This window comes from Eptatretus burgeri, chromosome 15 (assembly GCF_056783735.1).
Source record: "Eptatretus burgeri isolate ZD-2024b chromosome 15, Ebu_testis_v1, whole genome shotgun sequence".
Taxonomy (NCBI): domain Eukaryota; kingdom Metazoa; phylum Chordata; class Myxini; order Myxiniformes; family Myxinidae; genus Eptatretus; species Eptatretus burgeri.
Genome location: NC_140975.1, coordinates 25,848,361 through 25,871,206, shown reverse-complemented (window position 1 = coordinate 25,871,206; position 22,846 = coordinate 25,848,361). Strand labels below are relative to the sequence as shown.

The following is a 22,846-nucleotide window of genomic DNA, read 5'->3' as shown; positions in this document are numbered from 1 at the left end:
CCCAGAGATCCCTCACATATTTGATGTTGTATGTGGCATGTTAAATAAGGTGGCGTTAAAGAAGTTGCATCAACGGCGGTAAACTTCCGAAAAAAAGTATTTTTTCTACAGCCTTTAAAATCTTAATTTTATTTAAATTGAATTATATACTTGAACACTGCCGAACACAAATCGTTTTCTTGTCACTTTCAAAAACTTCCAGTTTTGCAATACTTGTACAAAATATTACGTCATTTTATGCCATCTCAACCAATCAAATTTGCCGCTCGTGCTCAGACAAAATCTGGACTTGTAGGAAATACAGCTCGTGCTTGGAAACACAAAGCAAGAGTTTAAAAAAGACCTTTCCCATGACCTTTTTCTTAATACTGCATGGGGTAAGGTGTTCTATGAACTCCACTTTAAAAAAACTGTATGTAGAGCCAAGTCTCATGGAAGAGCTGGAACACGAAATGGATCCGGACGCAACAGAACAATCAGAATAGCAGAGAGAGGTGGAGGTGGACACCAGCAGAAGGGTTAAAGGACAAAATAGAGGGAGACAGGGAAATCATGGATGTTTGGAGGAATGAGGGGTATGGGAAGAACATGGGGTGCACAATATGGATACAGAAGCAAATTCTCAGGAAGGAAAAACTGCAAATTTGGAAGGAGGTGGGCTTGGGTATGGAAGGGGAGTTAACGGGGATAGACAAGATCATGGTTTTTGATGGGAGATGAACTGAGATGGTAGGGTGTCTTAAGTAAGTGATTACATCATCATTGGCTAAAACTTACAATTTTAATACTGATCTATGAATATCTCATAGTTTTAATTAAATTTTTTTAACTTTTGCACAGCTTTCCGAAGAGGTGATACATTTTCAAGCAACACTTGTTTTTCTCCTGATCTACTATGGTGTCGGGGGACACCAAAGATGTCATATCTTACTCTCTTCCTAAAATGTTAATTCACATTTTATTTTTGTTGTTTATGAAAGATGCTCATTGCAGATTATTTTCTGACCTAGATGCTGGTCAACAAACCAAACCACATGGATATGGTGGATCATTAAAGGCCCGATTTTGTTTGCTATCCTGGTGAGTCTACCTTTACCATGCACAACCTCTGCATGTCATCTTGATATTCCGAGGCCTTGCCATGTAAATGTGAAAATAACTGTCCCCTTTGCAGGTGAATTTCTCCATTTTTGCGAGGATCGTTCAAATACTGCTGTCGAAACTGAAAGCCCAGCAGATGAGGTTTGGTGATTATAAATGCAGGTAAGGGATAGGGATCCATGGCTACTTTGGTGTTTCTCTCCCATCAAAAGATGCTGTTAGCATGTAATGAGCTCAATCATGAGGAGCGATTAAAGGCTATGTCCTGTGGTATTGACTGTAGCCCTTCATTGCAAATAACAATCTCTTGATGTGTGTGTGTGTGTGTGTGTGTGTGTGTGTGTGTGTGTGTGTGTGTGTGTGTGTGTGTGTGTGTGTGTGTGTGTGTGTGTGTGTGTGTGTGTGTGTGTGTGTGTGTGTGTGTGTGTGTGTGTGTGTGTGTGTACCTGTCTAGGCTTGCAAGGTCCACACTCACGCTGATCCCCTTGCTTGGCATTCATGAGCTTATATTTGTGTGCCTGCCCGAAGAACATTCCACCGGCATGGTCCGTACTGTCCGACACTTCTTCCACCTCACACTCACTTCCTTCCAGGTGTGTCGCCCCCATTGATTGTACGTGTCATTAAAGATTCGGTTTTTAGAGCTTCAGAGCTTAAGAATTCCGTCATTTTGTCCAAAATGTATGGGTGATGAAGCATTTTATCGATTTTATCAGTGGAAAGGATTTTGTATGGTCGTATGCCTATTAGTCCAGGAACCAGCTCTCAAATGGGGGCCAGAAATAGGGCTTTACAGCACACCTAGTACACAGAAGTTTTGAATTCATATTTTGTCAGTTGGGTTATGGTGGAATATTTTTCTACAGCATGCTTTATGAAGGAAGGTCATATTCGGAAAACGCCATTTTCATGCCTTTGGAATAAAGAGTACGTGCGTTCAAAAGACCATAAAATGTTATTATCTTTACAATTATATTCAAACTTGTGTCAAAATATTCGTATTTGAATGCTTTTGTTGTCAAGTCATGTCTGAGTTGATCTTTTATTCATTTTAATATACTAGACCATGTTGAATAGCATGTATATTATTGTGCAACAATTATATTTTGGCACATTCAATGCAATGGAATGATTAAAACTTTATCATTGATATTAAATTGACTCCTCCCACACTCTTCTTGTGAAGAAAGATGCATAAAGCAACTATGAAAGGCTACGAAAAGTAAGGCCTTGGCTGTTTCAAACCCCTCCCAGAGTTCCTCCACAGCTGTATAAAGACGTTCACACATAGTACACACGAGAATCCCAATGCTCCACACCCCCTCAGTTGCCGGACCAGTTTCATCGCTTATTGGTGAATCATCAGCAACAACGCAGACAGCAATGCATACCAACGAGGTTCTCAAGCATGTATCATGTGTAAACAACAAAAGCAGTCAACATATAAATGAAAAAACGAAGACCCATACACAGGTGAGATGTGGATTTGAGATGTGGACCCATCCACATCCACCAGTTTGAAGTGTGCATGCAGTATATCCTCAGTGATTGCTCCTTGAGTAGAAAATGGCTTCTCTATGCCTCGATTACCTTCTGGCTGTTTGAATATATGCCACCTGAGTGCCATCACAGTTACAAAACGTGGGTTGAAGAGTTGACAAACAAACTGTTCACAACCAGAAAGTACAGCCTCTGATAGATGCACCCCAACACCAAGTCCAGCCAGAGCACTGATAACATCATCAACAACTTTCATGAAAGCCTTGAAACATGTGTGTTTTCCTTTTCCATTGATGTGTCCAGTGAAATTCACACCAGTGATAGAATGAAATACTGGCAATGTCGTTGCACTTGCTGGGCTGAGAGAATCGTTTATCGGCTTGAGTTTGATTTTTCACTGTCAATCGCCGGTGCCCATGATGGTGACACTCTATTGGTTCAGGTCTGGCACTCGATGCAGATTTAGCATGAACACATCAGTGTCACATGAGTAAATGTGTACAGTTTTACCCAACTGGCTCACCACCACTGCATACAGTATCGGTAGTGTTTCAGCTTCCTCTTGTGTACCAGAAATCTGTGTTATGTTTGGTTGGGATGATGATGATGGTGTGTGTGTGTGTGTGTGTGTGTGTGTGTGTGTGTGTGTGTGTGTGTGTGTGTGTGTGTGTGTGTTGATCGGCAGTTTGTAGAAGCGAACAGCTTTTTGTGCCAGATACAAAGCAAGATTGGCCTTTGTTTCCGTTCTGCCCAGAAATGTCTTGAAATCCTTGGTGTGTGTGGTATCTTCTACTTCGTACCACCTGTTGGACGATCTGCCTACTGTCCATAGTTGTCTTGTTCAATAGCTTAGATAAATCTTAATGCTGAAATTATCGAGCAGGATGTATGCTTCACTGCAATTGCTGGATTTGCTGTCAACAGAGTGATCAAAAAAGCCAAATTAGGAACTGCATAGACCTGTTTGACTTCTTTGTTCAATCAGCTCTTGTATGAGGGTGATGTCATCAATTACGATGCAAGTCAAACCTTGCGACGATTTGTAGTGGTCAAGTCTGTCTGCATCAATAGATGTTTGAGCAGTGTTAAGCATGGTTGTCTCTGACACCATGCTCTCCAGTTTGTGGATGAGTGTAGATTTGCTGGAGCAGGGCAGTAGAGAACCATCAAACTTCAGGAGAGTAGCACTGAAATTAGAAAACTCATGCTTTCTAATGATGTCTTTGAGATCCAGTTCTCTGGATGATTTTGCAATGAAGAGCAAACAAACAAATAGGGAGTTTGTTGCTTTCTAACTGGCAACTTCAGATGCCATATTGAGACTGACATTTTTTCATTCATCACCCCAATTCAGATAATTCAGTTTCTGCATTTTCTCCATTGATTCTTTCCTCAACAAATGTAGCGAGAGCCTTGTTTCAACGTGATTCCATGTCCAATACATCATGATGTACCTTTGTGGGCATTATCTCTTTTGTGATGAGGTTGATCATCTTCAACTCAGAACCATCATCATTTTCTGATGTACTGAAGGGATTTGCTCGTGCCACCACACTCTTTAGTTGTTTCACTTCTTGTCCTTGTCTGGCATTTTTCCAGGCAGAATAGTGATGGTGTTTCCTTACTCCAGTTTCAGTAATATTCAGTAAACATTCAGTCTCTCCCACAAGCCTCGCTCGTTCTGGTGCACTTAAGCAGTACTTCAGCCAGGCTTGAGGATCTGTTGTCCAACTAATTATGGCACCATCTCCTTTGTGTAGTTTGTTGACATCTTCTTCTGCTTGATCTGGGCCGATGGACATGAATGCAACAGAATTGATATTGACTGAAAACTCACCACTGTCGCTCCTGCCATATGAATGGATGGCTCTGCTCCCGTTAACACATGTGCCACATGTTCTGAAATGTTTTGGACATAGTCATGCCTGTTGAATGTGAAAAAATAGGTGCACATCTTTTCCAACGAAGCAAGATGCAAGATTCAGTTCCGTTTGTGTGTCTTGCAGGAATTGGAGCAGATTGATGATTTGCTTCATATACATCTGATCGATGTTTGGTTAACAGAGTTCCTCATCGTTGAAAACATGTAAAAACATAGTTTATCCATGTCTTTACGTCAATCAATGGAAAAGATGATATATTGATTTTCAGAATTCCGTGATGGCCATTTTTTATTTTAGTTGGACGGTATTCATGCGCGAAAAAAATTGGAAACAGCTGTTTTTGACTCCTTAGTGATTGAAGGAAGTGAAAAATCACCAGTTTCCACGATCTATATTAAAATTTCACGAGAGCAGTATCTGTGACATAACATACACTGTCATGTCGATGTTTTATTTGATTGATATGACAGGTCAGTCCATCCAGAAAGACAATCGTCGAAAGACAATGACCGAGATGAAACAACAGGATTCAAAAATTGAATCCGAGGAAGCAGCACACCTATTCCAAAGCAGTGGAATAAGTACTTGTCAAATCCACTGAACAAGGTTTGTCTTGCTGAATTTCTGTCAGAGAGTTGGTGTGAAGTTGCAAAAAAGAATCTACTACAAGGGCATCAATTGGTATTTGCTGGGGGATTCAGGACTGGGACAAGAACAGTGAGCATCATGAGAGGAAAGTCTGAGGAACTTAAGGATCTGCTTCCAGATCATGAGGAAGCCGAGACTCGGTTCCTTCTACATGCCAAGCATGCAGCTGCTGATCACCAGAGAATCATCCTGCAATCACATAACACAGATGGTCTGATTCCATGTGTCCATTTTTAGCAGTGGCATAGCATGTGAGAGCCTATGATTTGAGACAGGTGTAAATAACAAGCACCGATTCATCCCCATCCACGAAGTCACTGGCAGACTTGGAATTGATCGTTGCACTGCACTTCTTGGTCTACATGCTCTGACAGAGTGTGATCAAACCAAGTGTGTTTTATGGAGTTGGAAAGAATAAGTCGTTTGAGGCCTTAAAGAAGAGTTTAGACCACCAGCAAGCATTTGCGCAGCTGGCTGATCATCCAGTTGCATCAGAGGAAGTGCTGCAATCATTGGAGAAATTCATTTTCTACATGTATACAACTGCAGGTAAGGCTGGTGTCACTGCTGATAAAGTTTATTACTACAGTTTTTGTCAGAAAAATAAGACAAATGAAAACCTGCCCCCAACAACTGACAGCTTACGTCTGCACATAATGAGGGCTAACTCATTGGCATTATAGTTTGGAAGAAATCTGATCTGGTTGGGAAAAAGAATGACACCGTTTTGGAAACCATACTGATGACAAGACCACCTGCCCCAACAAGTCTCATTGAATTCGTGCCGTGCAATTGCCAAGAATCAGGATGCAGGCATATTGACCTTTACCATTGCAAGGTAAACGTGTCCCAAGGCGTGTACCTTTATGGCAACTAAGGAATGCCGCCACAGTTACAAACCAGCAGAATTCAATGAAAGTGATTTTGATGATGATGAGGAGGAATAAGTATCATCTGAATATGACCAGACTTATGAGAAAATGATGCTGTTCATGACTATAACCATTTATCATTGGTTAAAAAAAATGAATTGGTGGCATGTATATGGTCATTTTCCCTACATAAGAATCCAGCGTACAGTGTCAGCGTGAATAGTTTCATATTACATGTAATCACTAAAATATAAATTATCTTGTAACTTGATATCCATATGTTGATATACATATGTAGAGTATGATACTGTTGTTCACTATTGTGAATTGCTGTATCCCTCGTGTTGTCAAACCATTTAATTGTCTTAATGGTCACACGTATCAGTTCAAGTGTTTTCATTTGTGAATTATTGTTAATTGATGAGGGAAAAGTGTTAAGTTTATTAATATATTTTATTTGTACTTAATCAGCAGAAAATATCACTTTGCGGGTATTTGAATAGTTTCTGAAACAAAACCCTGTTCTTAGTTGTGACTCATTTCGTGATATCGATTGGTATATTGCAGTATGCTTGAAACAGAGTTTTTGTATGTTCATATATATTGTTTATGAAACATCAGTTGTTCGAAAAGTATGTGTAAGTGTTTCATTAATAGTACTGTGTGGTGTGGAATGTGTAGAGATGTGAATGTTTTGCAGGATATTGTGACGAATTTCGCCCGCCCGGCGTGCGATCGGCCACGTAACTCAAATCGCGACGCGTCACCCACCGGAACGGACAATTCAGTCGTGACCCTCTTGGAACTACCGCCAAGGAGCTAGCCACGGGTGGGGGTTTAACTTCACCACAACCCAGTCCGCATTCTACCCGCGCGAAATAGGGTGAATCGCCGAATGTCGATATACCTAAGTACCCGCGTGGGTAGCGGACCGAGGAGTTGTAAAACGCCACAGGTCGACTCCGGACACGAACCGCTTAAGCGGCTCGTTCCGTGATGCAGGGATAACCGAGCGGAGTTATCGCCGACCTCGACGGTTCAGATTATTTACTGGGTGTCTAAACCCACTACCAATCCCTTACGTGATGCAAGATGGCACTTTCAATGGGGAAAGAGATGACGAATGGGATACATTTCACACAAGCACATTTATTACAAAGCAAATATTGCACACACCACACAAGCAAGGAATCATGCAATATTCAAGCAACAAATAGAATGCAAAAGCAATACGACCGACTATAATTATGATTTACAAGCACTTGCACAGTTTCTACTTGGCAGGACACGGCGCCACAGCATGCATACAAAAACAAAGAAAGACCTCCCTCACAGGCAAGGGGGTAGACGGGGTCCGTAGACCTTTATGGTCGTGGGCCGTGGATGACCAAAAAGGCCCACGAGACCGAAGGGTCTTACCCGCACCCTCGTGGTGCGACGGTGGGCAGGTCGCGACGTCTCGTCCCCACGGCAACTAGCGTAGCCGCGCCTGATCTCGGGCCTTGCAACGGTGGGCAGGTCGTGGCGCCTTCTCCCCATGGCCACTAGGACAGCCGCGCCTGATCTCGGGCCTTGCAACGGTGGGGAGGTCATGACGCCTTCTCCCCATGGCCACGAGGACAAGACTTCCACCCGACTGCCCCAAGTCTGTCTACGATGAAGACTTGGACCACGACAGACTTGGACCAAGACCACGACAGATTTGGACCAAGACCACGACGACCAAGACTTCCACACGACTGCCCCAAGTCTCTGCTATCCCCGCGCTTTTCCAGGCGCTCCTCTTGCCCTTTTATTTCTTCTGCGCCCGCCCCGCCCTTCGCGGTGCGTGGGTGGGGGGAGGAACATTCCAGAGAAATTGGGGCGGGAGTTGGTTTCCAACCGTCAAACTTGTTTACCGGAGGAGAAATTGGGGTGGGGCTGGTTTCGTTGCTCCTTTATTGGCGTTGTGGTGTGAATGGCGTGGTTGTTGAGATGGCGTGGTTGTTCCAAAATAACGACAGGTAAAGAAAAATGGCTAACTCAAAGCATCGCAGCCCGGATGAATCACACATATTCCCTCTAAACAACGGGTGTGGACTAACTACACATGAACTTATCGATATATCTAACCTGAGGTCTGGTGGTGTATTGCAACTTTCCACAGCCGTAACACTATTCTTGCTATTTACCATGGCTAAATAAAATAGTACGAATAAAGAATTGATTCTGTGAATGCTGGCTATCAAGGTCATCCAAAGAATAATATTTCCCCATTTGTTTGAACATAATCAGGAAGATAATAAAAATGTGGGAGGTCATTTGATGGCAGGCACCGTCTTATTCAAAATGCATCAAAAAATGACATTTTCCGAGCATGACGTCCCCCTTGATTAAAAAAAAAGTTTTACGACAATTAAAAAGTATCTTAAACTAATAATGCAATTCTGTTTTCCAGAAGTGTGCGTGCGTGCGTGCGTGCGTGCGCGCGCACGAACAATTCATTAAAGGACAAAATTTGTTGGATAAATGAGTTGCTAAAGTCTTAATCATTCCATTGCATTGAAATGTGCCAAAATATCATTGTTGCACAATAATATACATGCAATTCAACATGGTCTATTATATGAAAATGAATAAAAGATCAACTCGGGTTTTGACAACAAAAGCATTCAAAGACGAATATTTTGACACCAGTTTGAATATAATCGGAAAAATAATAACATTTTATGGTCACTTGAACACATGGTCCCTTCATTCCAAAGGCATGAAAATAGCGTTTTCCGAGCATGACCTTCCTTCATAAAGTACGCTGTAGAAAACAAAATCACACCCGTGTCTGAAGGAAGCGGTTCAGTTTGGCATTTTTAATATGAAATAGACAAAGCTGAGAAATGAACGAAACCCATTAGAATTACCCTTTAGAACCTTTCAGTATTACCCTTTAGAACCACCCATAAGAACCCATGAGAATCACCCTTTAGAATTACCCTATTCTTGTTAATATTATTTGTATTAATTAATATATGGTTTGTTACAGTGTTATCATTATTTTTGTTTTTTATTTTGTTAATAGAATACCATGCCACAGAATGACCTATTATTCCACTAAGCTGCTCCATACACCCTAAAATGGTGTGCATTTAAAACATGGGAAGTCTTCCGGGTTCTTTGTAGTTAATTAACCTAATCAACTCAGGAGATCATCTGGGTGTATCACATTCCACATCAGAACACTCCATGTAGAACTCCACAAAAAACATGACACACACACACACACACACACATATACACACACACATATACACACACACACACACACACACACACACACACACACACACACACACACACACACACACACACACACACACACACACACACACACACACACACACACCCCTCGTCCATTTATTGTAGTCTTAAAAGGGTGTATAGGACTTGGGAGACTTGTGGGTCTTCAGGATATTTTGAGTCATCAGGGTATTTCGGGTCTTTTGGGTCCTTGGGGTCACTTAGGTCCTCTTGGTCCTTGGGAACTTTTGGGTCATCTGGTTAATCGGGGAGTTTTTGGTCTTATGGGTCTTTTGGGTCCTCAGAGTCTTTTGGGGTCTTAAAGATCTTGGGGGTCTTAAAAGGTCTTCAAGAGTCAAAGGGGTCTCAGTGGACTAAAGGGTCCATTTTTCATAGAAACAGTGTGTGTTAGGTTCTTCTTCGTCATTTTTGACGGACGGATGGAAATAGTCAAATATTGAAGTGGCTTCACCACTTTAAAATGACACCACAACCCAACTGGACATCATACCTGAAAATGTTCCCAACACATCCCCCTAATAGAATATGAAGTCAAACCTTCTGTGTACTGGGTGTGTGTGCTACGTTACCAATTTTTTTTCCCCTTCTGCCCCTGGACTATATTGGCAAGGGGACTTTAGGAGTGAATTAAGAGTTCAGCCCACAGGTGTGCACAATTTATTATTTTTTTTTAATACCATGTCGTGGCTCGTGTAAGAGCTAACGTACAGAACATATAACAAGGCAGGAAACGAGTCACAGGTGTGATGCTTCTCAGTGTCACAGTTGTGATGCTGATGCAGTGCCCTCTGTAGGTTAAGATAGGAATTTGTAATTTGTTCAGGGTGCCTGCAATAACTCACCGAACCTTCATTGATACACAAGATTGGATGTTTAATGTCCACCAGACCATGCTATAGCAGACGGGGAACCTTGTGAGGCAACTCCGCACCCACGAAGCACCAATCCGACAGTGTACATTTTGGTCGGGAATCAAACCCAGAATAGACAGCTCAAAGGTGACGAATGCCCCATCTTGTCAATTGAAACTACAATCCAACGAGTACTTCTGGTCTGCCCCTTATTCCTCCTGACAGCTGCGTCCATATATTAAAGACCTTCCTGATGTGTTGAAAGATGTGGTGAAACTAATCTATAACTCGTGATGATTACATGTTTTTTTTTTAAACAATGAAAGTACGAATATTATTATAATATACAAAATATAAATCGTGAAAGTACTGGATAAGTGCATTCAACAGGACCTTTGGTCTCCTCGAATAAGAGCAATGCAAAGAAGTCGAATAAAAACAAGAAGGAAGCACTTTTACTTCGTATTCTTCCTTAATGGCCACAATTATTTCCACGTTCATGTGGGGTTGGCCAGTGGAAGCTTGGCCCAAGTTTTTCATGAACTGGATGGCCAGGCTTGAAGTTCGACTAAGATTAGGTCAAGAATTTGTAATATGTTTTGTGTTCGGGCAATAACTCGCCTTCTTTTCAAGAAGGACACCCTGGGATCTTTAACATCCACCAACTAATTCCAGCAGACAGGACACCCAGTTTAACATCCATCAAAGGAACAGCCCACACAATGATCAATCACACTGCCTGTGAAACACTGGTATGACAGTTCATAGTTGGGTTGAGATTCGGACCCAGGCTAGATAGCTTAGAGATAAGTGTGCAAACCTCCAGGCCATCCTACCAGCTCAGTTAGCCCTAGGCCAGGCCTGTCGCTGGGGGGGGGGGGGAGGCATTTGGATGCAATACTCCCCATGGCGCATCTGGTGCCCCCCCCCCCACTTGTACGCCACCCATTTATGCCCTGTTGCACCGTGAACAACTTAATGTTTAAGGACGAGCGCCCACTGTGAACTCCTTGCTGTTTAAGAGTTCACCTGTGTGATCTAAAACCCTTATTCCAGATGTTCAATGTGGTTAATAATAAGGCCTTCTTGGATAAACTGTTCTTTAATAAAATCCTTCTTTGAATAAGAGTCAAGAGATAAGTGTGCGCTTGCCAGCGCATTTCCAAAAGCAGTTGGCAAGACAATACAGGCCAAGACCACAAGATAAAAGATAATAATGCAAGCACCAACGCCAGCAGCCAAGACCTCGTGTCGAATGTCGATGTTGTGGGTGGTTATATATATATATATATATATATATATATATATATATATATATATATATATATATATATATATATATATATATATATATATATATATATATATATATATATCGTGGATCATTCAGTTTTAAGGAATAGCTAATCAGTGTATTCGATATGGAGGCCCTATTGAGCAGGTTACCTGATTGGTTGCAAGTTAGGTATAAATGTAATATAGTCATAATATGATTAAGGAAAAGACATAAATTTACATAATTAAACATGGAAGTGCACGTGCACCACGTGACCTTCACAACCTGTCAACCCTCCATCTTACAAAAGTAATTTTATAATAAAAATTAAAAATATGTGTGTTTGCAATCGTGCTAACATTTGAAATGATGCAGATAAAACCTGTTTTTGATGGATGGATCATTTAATAAATAAAACCGTCAAATGTCGCGAGATTAGTGACACGAGTCACAAGGGACGAATCACAGAGCACGAGCTTGCAGCAGGAGAAAAAGACATGGATGATGGATATACGAAAATGGCTCAGAAAAGGAAAAAATGCAAGCGACGAAAATGAAGAAGATGATGAAAGACATGTTGTAGGGGGAGGAGGAGGGGGAGGAGGAGGAGGAGGAGGAGGAGGAGGAGGAGGAGGAGACGATCATGTCGATGAAATACTGACAGAAGCTGGCCAACCTGGCCAAGCCAGCAACGTTAGCCCTGCAGCTGGAGCCCCAGCGCAGGCAGCCGAGTTGCCACGCTCGGCGGCGGCCTCGGGGTCGGGTGTGACTGTCAAGCCGCTTCCCGATGATCTTGGAAGTGAGAGACCGAATCAAGTTGTTCTACAGCAGTACCCTGGCCATCTGTTGCAGAACAAGAGTCGCTCGTTTGTGTCCTCGTGGTACCAGACTAATGAATGGCTGGAATACAGAGTGCAGACAGATGCAGCATTCTACTATCCATGTAGGAAGTTTAACACCGCACGTGGCCCAGTGGACTCTACTTTCACAGTGCGAAGCTACCGGAATTGGAAACATGCCGTTGAGAAAGACAAGCGGTTTCACAAACACGCAACTTCAAAGAACATTTAACTTGTATTTTGAGGTGGAAGGAGAATGAGAGGCGCATCGATTGTGGTGAGGAGATTTCCACACTCCTCAATGCTGACCAGCTAAATAGAAACCGGTACGATGTGGGATTTCTCGCCGAAAATCAGACACCTTTTAGAGGGAGCCTTGATAATTTTGAGGATATGTAAGATGGGCACAGTGGGCTCTTCCTCTCGCTTTTAAACTACACACTCAAAAAAAGACACTGAGCTAGCCGAAATAATAAAGCATATCCCACGAAACGCAAGCTATACTAGTCCAGAAATGTAGAATGAACTGATCTTCACATTGAGTAATGTGACGGATGCTATCGTGGAAGAAGTAGGCACATCGTGGTTTACCATCAAGGTGGATGGGACGAGCAACCCCACTGAATGTGAGAACATATCAATCATCATTCGCTTTGTATCGGCATCAAATGAAGCAACAGAGCGTCTACTCACAATAGCTTCAGCCAACGCTGGAGATGCAAAAACATTGACAGACCTAATAATTGCAGAGCTGACAAGAACAGGACTTGACACGTCAAAAATATTAAGTCAGGTGTACGACGGGGCTTCGGTAATGGCTGGGAAGCACGGTGGGGTGCAAAAGTTGTTGCAAGAGATATTGGAAAGAGAAATCCCCTATGTGCACTGCTTAAATCACCAACTCCATCTGGTAGTTATCCACGCACTGGCAGCAGAGAAAGCTGTCACTGATTTCGTCGAGGTTTGTTGTTGCCTGTACAAATTCTTCAGAAAGCCCACTGTTGCTGTACAATATAAAGGTGAGCGGTTAAAACGACTTCTTGATCAAAGGTGGACGGGACATTTAGCCAACGTGTCTGTGATTATAGGATCTTTTAAGGATATCTCATCCTTACTGTCGGAGATTGATGCAGAGCGCGCCTACGGTGCAGAGATGAGGATGGAGGATATTGGACTTTTGCGGGAAGTCTCTGGGCCTGCCTTCATGTTCATTGCTATCTTTGTACAAAAACTGCTGATGTTAGGTGGCCCTAACAGACTCCTGCAGGCAGAGGACATGGACTTGCTAACGGGGTTGGAACTGGTGGCGAGTGCTACAGAGTGCGAGAAGAAACTCCGCTCTGAGGATGAATTCACTGATCTGTGGAACAAGGCCAACGATGCTCGCACTTCTACACCTGCACCACCAAAACGGAGACGCACAATGCATAAGAACTTGGAACAGTTTGTAGTTTTGGAGACTACAGGACAAAACAACGACAATGACAAGACGGAACTGCAGAGGGTTTTTTACAGCGCATTGACACTGTGCTTGGAGAGATCGCTCAGTGCTTCAGTGAGCGCAACACACAACTCACCTATTCACTCGCTGCCTTGAATCCTGAAAATGACACGTTTTTGGATCCCCACTTGCTCCAGCACATCATGACATTAACAAAGTCAACCATTACTGAAACAGAGTGTGTGGTTGCAAAGCAGTTTATTCGCACACAGACAGAAAAGCAGCCAAACGAGAGATGGACAACACAAAAACTCCTCTCAACATACCACAAAATGCTGGAAGCCATGCCAAGTGTAGTGACTGCTATGAGACTTGGACTAACATTTGGTGCGTCCACTGCCATGTGTGAAAACTCATTCTCAACATTGAGGAATGTCTTCACTGACCATCGACGGTCCATGCGCCATGCACGCAAGGCACAACTGGTACAGCTGGCCTTCGAGAGAGACCTCACACATAAATGCCTGAATGAATGGAAGGAGAAGGTCCTCAGAAGATTCCACACCGAGACGCGTCGCCTGCAGCTCTTCTGACAGCGAGTACAGCGGTATAAAAACTATATGAGGAGTTCATATTTTGTGTGTGACTGCTGGTGATGCGTGTGTGGTTGTGGTTGTGGTCAGCGCCCGTCGTGGTCGGCTGCTTTGTACTTCTGATGTTTAAGTTAAATGTTGTGTTTGGTGCTTTGCATATCCCATATCTAGTGCTTTGTGCATAACCTTACCTCTGTGTAATTGACTGCTTTAAGTGCGGACTTTGTGGTATCTTCAGGCTGGTCATATTTGCTGTTGATAGTTTAACGTGATGATCGCAGGTCATAGCCTACTGTATCTTATTTGAAAGTGCACTGATTCCGGTGCCAACCTCCCCCGTTTAGGCATTGTATCTCTGGTATATTAATTTTCTAATGCCAATTCTTGAAAACACCTTGTATAAGTGCACCTGAATTGGTGCCAATTGTCTAATCATTGAATATCTGCATTGTGAATGTGCCAGTTTGTTGCGGCTCTCCTGCATTTGAATAATTTTTGGCCAAAAACATCGGAACGTATTAAATCTAGCTGAGATCAATTTGGTTAGTATGTGACGGCAACCTCAGTATAGATGTGTCAATGCTGTATGAATACAATAGTATACCGGGTTATCAAAAAATTAAATGTAATAATTGTGCCCCCCCCATCCAGTTCATATGCCCCCCTTAATACTGAGCCCTGGCTACGGGCCTGCCCTAGGCTTGTGGCTGAACACTTCTTTTTGGCCATCACATCATCATAGCTGAGCGGTACTCCGTTTTAATGATAGGCTGTGACCATGACCATGTAAAGACCACCGATTGCAACACAGATGGTATTTTTCAAACATGGTTTAATTGTGAGTCATTGTGGTCACGTGCATGAAAAAAACACACACACACACAAGGTGACCATGACGTCACCTGTCCACACATTGATCCACCGATGCAGGTCATATAATAATGGCTGCGATGAGTGTGTATAGTTGGTCGTAAAAGGATATGATCGTTACCGCTCCGCAAGCAAAGATATTTATAATCTTGTAGACATATATGAAGTCAGGTTTACCCTGTGGGAAAGTGGTGGATCAGTGTTACGGCCAGTCTATGTTCGACCTTGAAGGTCCACAGAGACATCTTGAAATCGATCTGTTTGCCACAAGCAGAGCCAGTAATGGCTGTATCCATCCTGGCCTCACAAACGTACACAGGGATCGTCGTTGTACAGGAACATCGACTGCCATATGGGACTAGACCACCGTTCACATGGAGTTGGAAAGCTTTTACATTGCATTAGTTTCATTGATTGACTTGAACAATACCTAACATTGTAATCGTGTTTTCTTTTTATTGCACAGGGTCTCTTCGTATCCATGCTGTACTGCTTTGCAAATGGCGAGGTGAGGGAACTCCGCTGAGGCTTTATTGTGTGCTTCAGATTCACCATAAATTAATTTTGGTGTCTCAGGTGGATCCATAAAGCATGGCTATATTGATGCAAGCTTTTCAGAAGTTATAATTTTAACTAAGGGCGTTTTGGTAGGGAGGGAGGTGTGAGAGGTAGGAGGAGGGAGGTGTGCAGGAGTCAAACATTATGGAATTAGCTGCTGTGGGGTTATTTCTGCATGCTTAACTAGACCGGGCAAACCTCAAAGGGAATCAGACCGAGTAGCGCAAACTACATCTCAGCTCACACACAGCCTCCTACTCCAAAAAAGACAACCATGATGCTAAAACAATTCCTTCAACATCACCATATCTCCTGATTGTGAACATGCGTTTCCTTTAATTAGCTTTAATCAACAAACTTGCAGAAGCACTGGATTTCACAATTTATTCTGCAGTTTGACCTGAACAAATTCAAAATGGTATCTGTGGGAAGAACAAGATGATGTTGAATCTCTCTCTCTATCTCTCTCTCTCTCTCTCTCTCTCTCTCTCTCTCTCTCTCTCTCTCTCTCTCTCTCTGTCTCTGTCTCTGTCTCTCTGTCTGTCTCTGTCTCTGTCTCTGTCTCTCTGTCTGTCTCTGTCTCTGTCTCTGTCTCTGTCTCTGTCTCTGTCTCTGTCTCTCTCTCTGTCTCTGTCTGTCTCTCTGTCTCTCTGTCTCTCTGTCTCTCTGTCTCTGTCTCTGTCTCTCTCTCTGTCTCTCTCTGTCTCTCTCTATGTCTCTATGTCTCTATGTCTCTATGTCTCTATGTCTCTATGTCTCTATGTCTCTATGTCTCTATCTCTATCTCTGTCTGATTTGATGGCCGTGGGACACAACTATGTTATGTTCTGGACTAAGGGGATCAAAACCTCGATGGTGATGTCTAGCTGAAATATATCTAATACATAAAGTTAATTCGAACCACTCACTCACTGACTCGCTGATATTAAAGCTCGGTACCTTCCGGGTGACGTTGAGAGCTGAAATTTTGTGTGCCGATGCACATCGAAGCAATCACACCAGGAAAAATCACAGAACCATCGGAAAACATCTGCAATTGAAAATATTAATAAATGGAGAAAGAAAAGAAAAAAATGCAGCTGAGAGACCCAAGACAATGGGGAAGCATGGTAATTTTGCATGCCAACAAACATTGAAGCCGACACACCGGGAAAAACCACAGAACCATTGGAAAGCATCTGTAAATAAAAATATAAATAAATGCAGCTGAGCGACCCGAGACAATGGGGAAGCACAGTTCGTTCTTGCTTTCAATGTGTATGCATACTCGGCTAGTTTATATATATATATATATATATATATATATATATATATATATATATATATATATATATATATATATATATATATATATATATATATATATATATATATATATATATATATACAGTCAAAGCTCGTTACTATGCCACCTCGCTTCTATGCCACTCTCGCTATTATACCACTTTTGCTCGGTCCCGACAAAATTCAATACAAAATAAATTTACTATGCCACCCCCTACTCTCGCTACCATGCCACTACTGTGTGACTGTTAAAAGGCACGAGTCGTGAAAAAGTCTGTATTGCGCAGTGCTCGATTATCACACTCACGTCCAAAGGCGAAGCGACGAACTACAGTCCAGCTGCGCACAACATAACTCAATACGTACGCGCATAGTCAGACTGTGTCAAAACACGCGATTCTTCTCCCCGATGCCAGCCACAACAAGCCAATCACAACACGCACAACGAGACACAAAAAAGCGCGAGCACACACACAGACACGCAGGCACACGTACAACAGTGACATCATTTTTTTCAAATTCAGCCCATAATGTCAGCTCAGAAACGCAAGCGAACCGACTTTACGCTGAAGGAGAAGAAGGAGATCATCGATGCCGCGAAGAAGGAGCCGAATCAGTCCAAGTTGGCCAGGGAGATTAGCAAGAAATGGGGCGTCGAAGTTAAGAGAATCACCGTGAAGGGCATTCTCAGCAAGAAGGATGCAATCGAGGCTGCAATCAAAGCTGGATTTCCATCGAAGCGCATGAAGTTGACGCAGGCTCACGACCCGAAGCTTGATGAGGGAGTGCTCATGTGGCTGAAGCAATCAAGAGGACAGAATGTGCCTGTCAGCGGTGATCTGATCAAGAAGGCGATGAAACTGGCCGAGCTGATGCACATCCCAGACTTCATAGCGAGCGACGGTTGGTTGGGCAATTTCAAGAAGCGCCACGGCATCACGTTCAAGACAGTGCAGGGCGAAGCTGGAGCGGTGGATTCGCAATCCCTTCTTGAGTGGCAACAACAGGTTCTCCGGCCCTTACTCGGGCAGTTCTCCGCAGACGACGTCTTCAACCTGGACGAGACTGGACTCTTCTGGCAGCTGCTTCCGAACAAGACCATGGCTTTCAGGGGAGAGCGGTGTACTGGAGGAAAGAAAAGCAAGCAAAGGATCACTCTTCTGGCTGGGGCAAACATGAGCGGCAGCGAGAAGTTCCCTCTTCTGGTGATTGGCAATTCCAAGAAACCCCGTGCCTTCAAGAACAAAGAGATCCCGGTCAAGTACAAGGCGAACTCGAAGGCGTGGATGACGGCGGAGCTTTTCGAGGAGATGTTGCATGCGTGGGACGGACGACTCGGCCAGCAGGGACGCAGAGTGCTGGTCTGTCTCGATAACTTCTCTGGCCACCCTCCCGAGCTCGAGCTGAACAACATCCAACTGGTCTTCTTCCCACCCAACACGACAGCCAATTCGCAACCAATGGATCAGGGAATCATAGAGAACCTCAAGCACCACTACAAGAAGCTCCTGCTATGCCGCCGGCTTGAGGCCATAGACGAGGGAAAGGAGTTCAAGTTCACGTTGCTCGACGCTCTTCACGTCGCCAGGCGTGCTTGGGAGCAGGTCGGCAAGTCGACGATCAGGAACTGTTTCGCGAAGGCCAAGTTCATCGAAGAGGAGATCCAAACTGAGCCACAGGATGCGGAGCTGCCCGACATCTGGGAAGCTCTGCCTGCCGAGGAAAAGATGCACGGAAAAGGCGCGCCGACGAGCGCCTCGCGACTGGCGGGTATTTCACACTGGAGGAGATTCTGTGCAGTGAGGAGCCGGTGGAAAGCGAAGATGACGAGGTAACTGTCGAGGAGGAAATCATTCCGTTTGAGGAAGCCCAGCGCGCTTGTAGCACCGTCCGGAAGTTCATGCAGCAGAGAAGCGGGAAGCCCGGTGTGATGCAAGCGTGCGATCGGCTAGACAACGAGATGCACGAGATCCGCCGAAAGAAGATGCGCCAGCCGACGATTCTTGAAAGCTTTGTGCGTCGTGAATTTCTCGCCATGCCATATGTTAGTGTGTGAACTCTGTTAGTGTGTGTATGTTCTCCGTTCGCTTAGCTTATACAACAGTCGTGCCTTTTACTTGCTGGAATAAATTTTGTCTAAAGATTAACTACAGATGGGTAACTTGAGAAAATAAGGCCGTTTTTACAAAATCTCGTTACTATGCCACTCTCGCTACTATGCCACTTTTGCTCGGTGCGGGGGGGTGACATAGTAACGTTCTTTGTCTGTATATATATATATATATATATATATATATATATATATATATATATATATATATATATATATATATATATATATATATATATATATATATATATGTATATGTATATATGTATATGTATATATGTATATGTGTATATATGTAAATGTATATATATATATATGTATATATATATATATATATATATATATATATATATATATATATATATATGTGTGTATATATATATATATATATATATATATGTGTGTATATATATATATATATATATATGTGTGTATATATATATATATATATATATGTGTATATGTATATATATATATATATATATATATATATATATATATATATATATATATATATATATGTGTGTATATGTATATATATGTGTGTATATGTATATATATATATGTGTATGTGTATATGTATATATATATATATATATATATATATATATATATATATATATATATATACATACTGTATTATGGCCTACTCTTTTGAAATCTCCAGCAATAATTGAAGGCAGACCGAACTGGCTTAACATCAATGTACTCAGTGTTGTCAGTCCCGACCTGCCTGTGAGGTGTTGGGGTGTCAGGTTATACTTGGCCTGGGAATCGAACATGGAACAGGCAGCTGAAAAGCGGGTATGCTATTATCTCTGAGGTCTGTCAGGGTCATCACTATAGTCTCGATGTTAAGAAACAAATCCACCTGACATTGTCCACTGTGCCTTTTAGGTAGCGCTCCATAGTAAACACCCCAGTGGAGACCTCTTTCCGAAATGAAAACCTCCTTGATCCCTTGTAGGGGTGGCAGAGCTGGGGTGGGGGGGGGCAAGACAGCACCCACCCCCCCCCAACCCCACACACTTTTTGACCTCCATAAAATGCCCTTTCCTCTATAAAGAAGAGTCCTTTTGATGAGTCTAACGAATCACAATGAGAGTGTGAAAGTGCCCTTTTCAATACTGAAAAAGTTCCTTTACATGACAAAAAGGGCATTCTTTTAATCAAGAAATGGTTTTTATGGCGTTAAAAGTACCTGGTAGAGAAAAGTTTCCCTTCATAGAGAATTACGGGTCCCTTTCCTCGCAAGATTGCCCTTTTCATGGTGAAATTTAGGGGGAAACAAATCTTTTATTGGAGGAGTTTTTAATGATTTAAAAGGGGGCGGTATTGGACCCGCATGCCACTTCCGCATGCACAAACTGGGAAACTGCTGTGGATTCCAAAGTAACTGTATAATGCATCATTTATGAAAGAAAAGGGCCCAGAATAAACAGAACTATTGAAGCACAATCCCACAATACAGCACCACAATCCTTTTACAGGTTATCATTATAACATCTTTTGACAGTTTTGTTACAGGTGACTGTTTAGCAATAGAAACAATTGCATGAAGATGTCGATGTGGGAGTTAGTTGCAGAACTTTTGTGTGGGTGGTGTAATTGTGTATTATATTTGTTTTGTTCCATATCCTGATGCTGTGTGGACTGTGCTTCCCCACTGATGGACCTCCCCTATTTTCTCGGTGAAAAGGTCAAGGTCACAAGATCGTCAATTTTCATCTGATTGACTTGAAATTTGAACAGAATTTACATATTTGGTCAGGGAATTGGTTTGCCAATAAAAAGCTAGGATTCTGTTTTAGTGGTCAAAGGTCATGGTCACAATCGTCAATTTTCATGCAATTGACTTGAAGTTTGAACAGGGTTTACATATTAGGTCACTGAAGCCCATTGTTTTTCAAGTCAAAAGGTCAAAGGTCACGGTCACATAAATAATCAATTTCCATACTTGTATAACTTGAAATTTGAACAGGGTTCGCATATTCGGTCACTGAAGCCCTTTGCTTAAAGTCAAATAGGTCAATATCACATAAAATCTTTAAAATTCATCCTTTTCTTCTTCTTTCGGCTGCTCCCGTTCGGGGTCGCCACAGCGGATCATCCGTTATGATCCGCATAATGATTTGGCACAGGTTTTACGCCGGATGCCCTTCTTGACGCAACCCTGGTCGCCTTTTACGACACAGGGATATGGTACACCTGTTCTAACCGGGGCATACACCGGGCCCAGTACACTGGTACTCACTTTGCCGACCTCGGAAGGATGACAGGCTGAGTCAACCTCCTGGTGTGTATTAATTCAAGCGGCCAACGGAGTGAACTCAGGATCTTTTGGATCCCAAGCCGCTATCCTAACCACTACGCCAACACCAGGCTCAAAATCTTTAAAATTCATCCGATTGCCTTAAAATTTGAACATAATTTGTATATTGGGTCATGCAATTAGTTTACCATTCAAACTAGAAGCCTATTGTTTTTGAGGTCCAAAGGTCAAGATCGGATTGACTGATTTTGCAAGTACCGGTCTATGACTGCCTGTTTGTTTGTCAGTCTGTCTGTCCAGGCCATAACCTTTTTACCTCTTGAGCTTTTGTCATCAAATTTTCAACAAACCTCTATTATGAGAATATGGAGAATTCTAATTAATAAATTTAACAATTTTTTAGCTCTTGTTTTCGTCAACTTTAGTTTGAGTACAAAGTGGACATAGATGGCCTTTGCATTTTGCAAAGATTCCAACAAGCTTCCAAATGTACAGGAGAGTGCAACTTTAAACTAGAAAGGTACTCGGTGGAGCGCATATCTTCACCCCGTCATGCCTAATCCACGAGAACATTTCGGGCCCAATACATTTTTGAGATATCATGCTATACAGTACTATATCGTTTTTGGCCCGATCTCTCATTGAAGAATCACTTTTCAAATATCAGATCCAGATCTGGATTCGAACCGTCACCAAAATTAAAGGAATTCTTCCTTGTCACACACCCAACATGTCCACCAAGTTTCGTCCAAATCCATCCGCAACTTTTTGAGATATCCTGCACACAAACAAACAAACAGACAGAAAGGGTGAAAACATAACCTTCACCTTCGGTGGCGGAGGTAGTAATTAATGATGCTATACTGAGCGCACAAAGGCCATTGTGTCTTTCCTTCCACTGCAACGCAAACAAAGAAGGTCACATACAAATTCTAGGAATTGCGGGAAAAGGCTTTCTGCGATGCCAGAAAATCCTGCTGCTCATTTATTAAATAACTTACTGGATCTCTGTGCAGTTTCATTTAAACATGTGCACATTCATTATCTGTCTATTTATATTATTATAGCTTTTTGTATGCAAGTCAAAGCTCATAGAGGAGCTAGAATACTGAACAGATCTTGATGTAACAGAACACAATGAACAGTAGAAAGAGAATGGGAAACACACCAACAGCAAGGCAAGATTGAAGGACAAAATAGAGGGAGACTTGGAGAAATAAGGGATGTGGGGAGGAATGAGGGCTAGGGGAGAACACACAGAGTGGACAAGATGGATACAGAATCAAACTCTCATGAAGGAAAAACTGGAAACATGGAAAGTCATTGAACTGACATCAACATCTCATCATAATGGTGCATTAAGCAAGCAAGATGGAGCAAAAGGGTTTCGGTGTTATGGGGTTTAAGAAATGTTTTTTTTCATTTATTCTTTTTATTAAATGGCATAGTATTAG

The 22,846-nt window shown here is 42.4% G+C and overlaps 1 pseudogene across 1 annotated transcript in view; it reads left to right on the top strand.

Moving 5' to 3' along the window:
* Positions 1–22,846, top strand: part of LOC147011781 (glucagon-like peptide 1 receptor) — a 66,863-nt pseudogene that overhangs the window by 42,469 nt on the left and 1,548 nt on the right. The window contains exons 10-13 of the transcript XR_015051625.1: positions 1,011–1,080; positions 1,175–1,263; positions 1,556–1,694; positions 15,635–15,676. The product of XR_015051625.1 is annotated as a glucagon-like peptide 1 receptor (transcript). The remainder of the gene's footprint in view (positions 1–1,010; positions 1,081–1,174; positions 1,264–1,555; positions 1,695–15,634; positions 15,677–22,846) is intronic.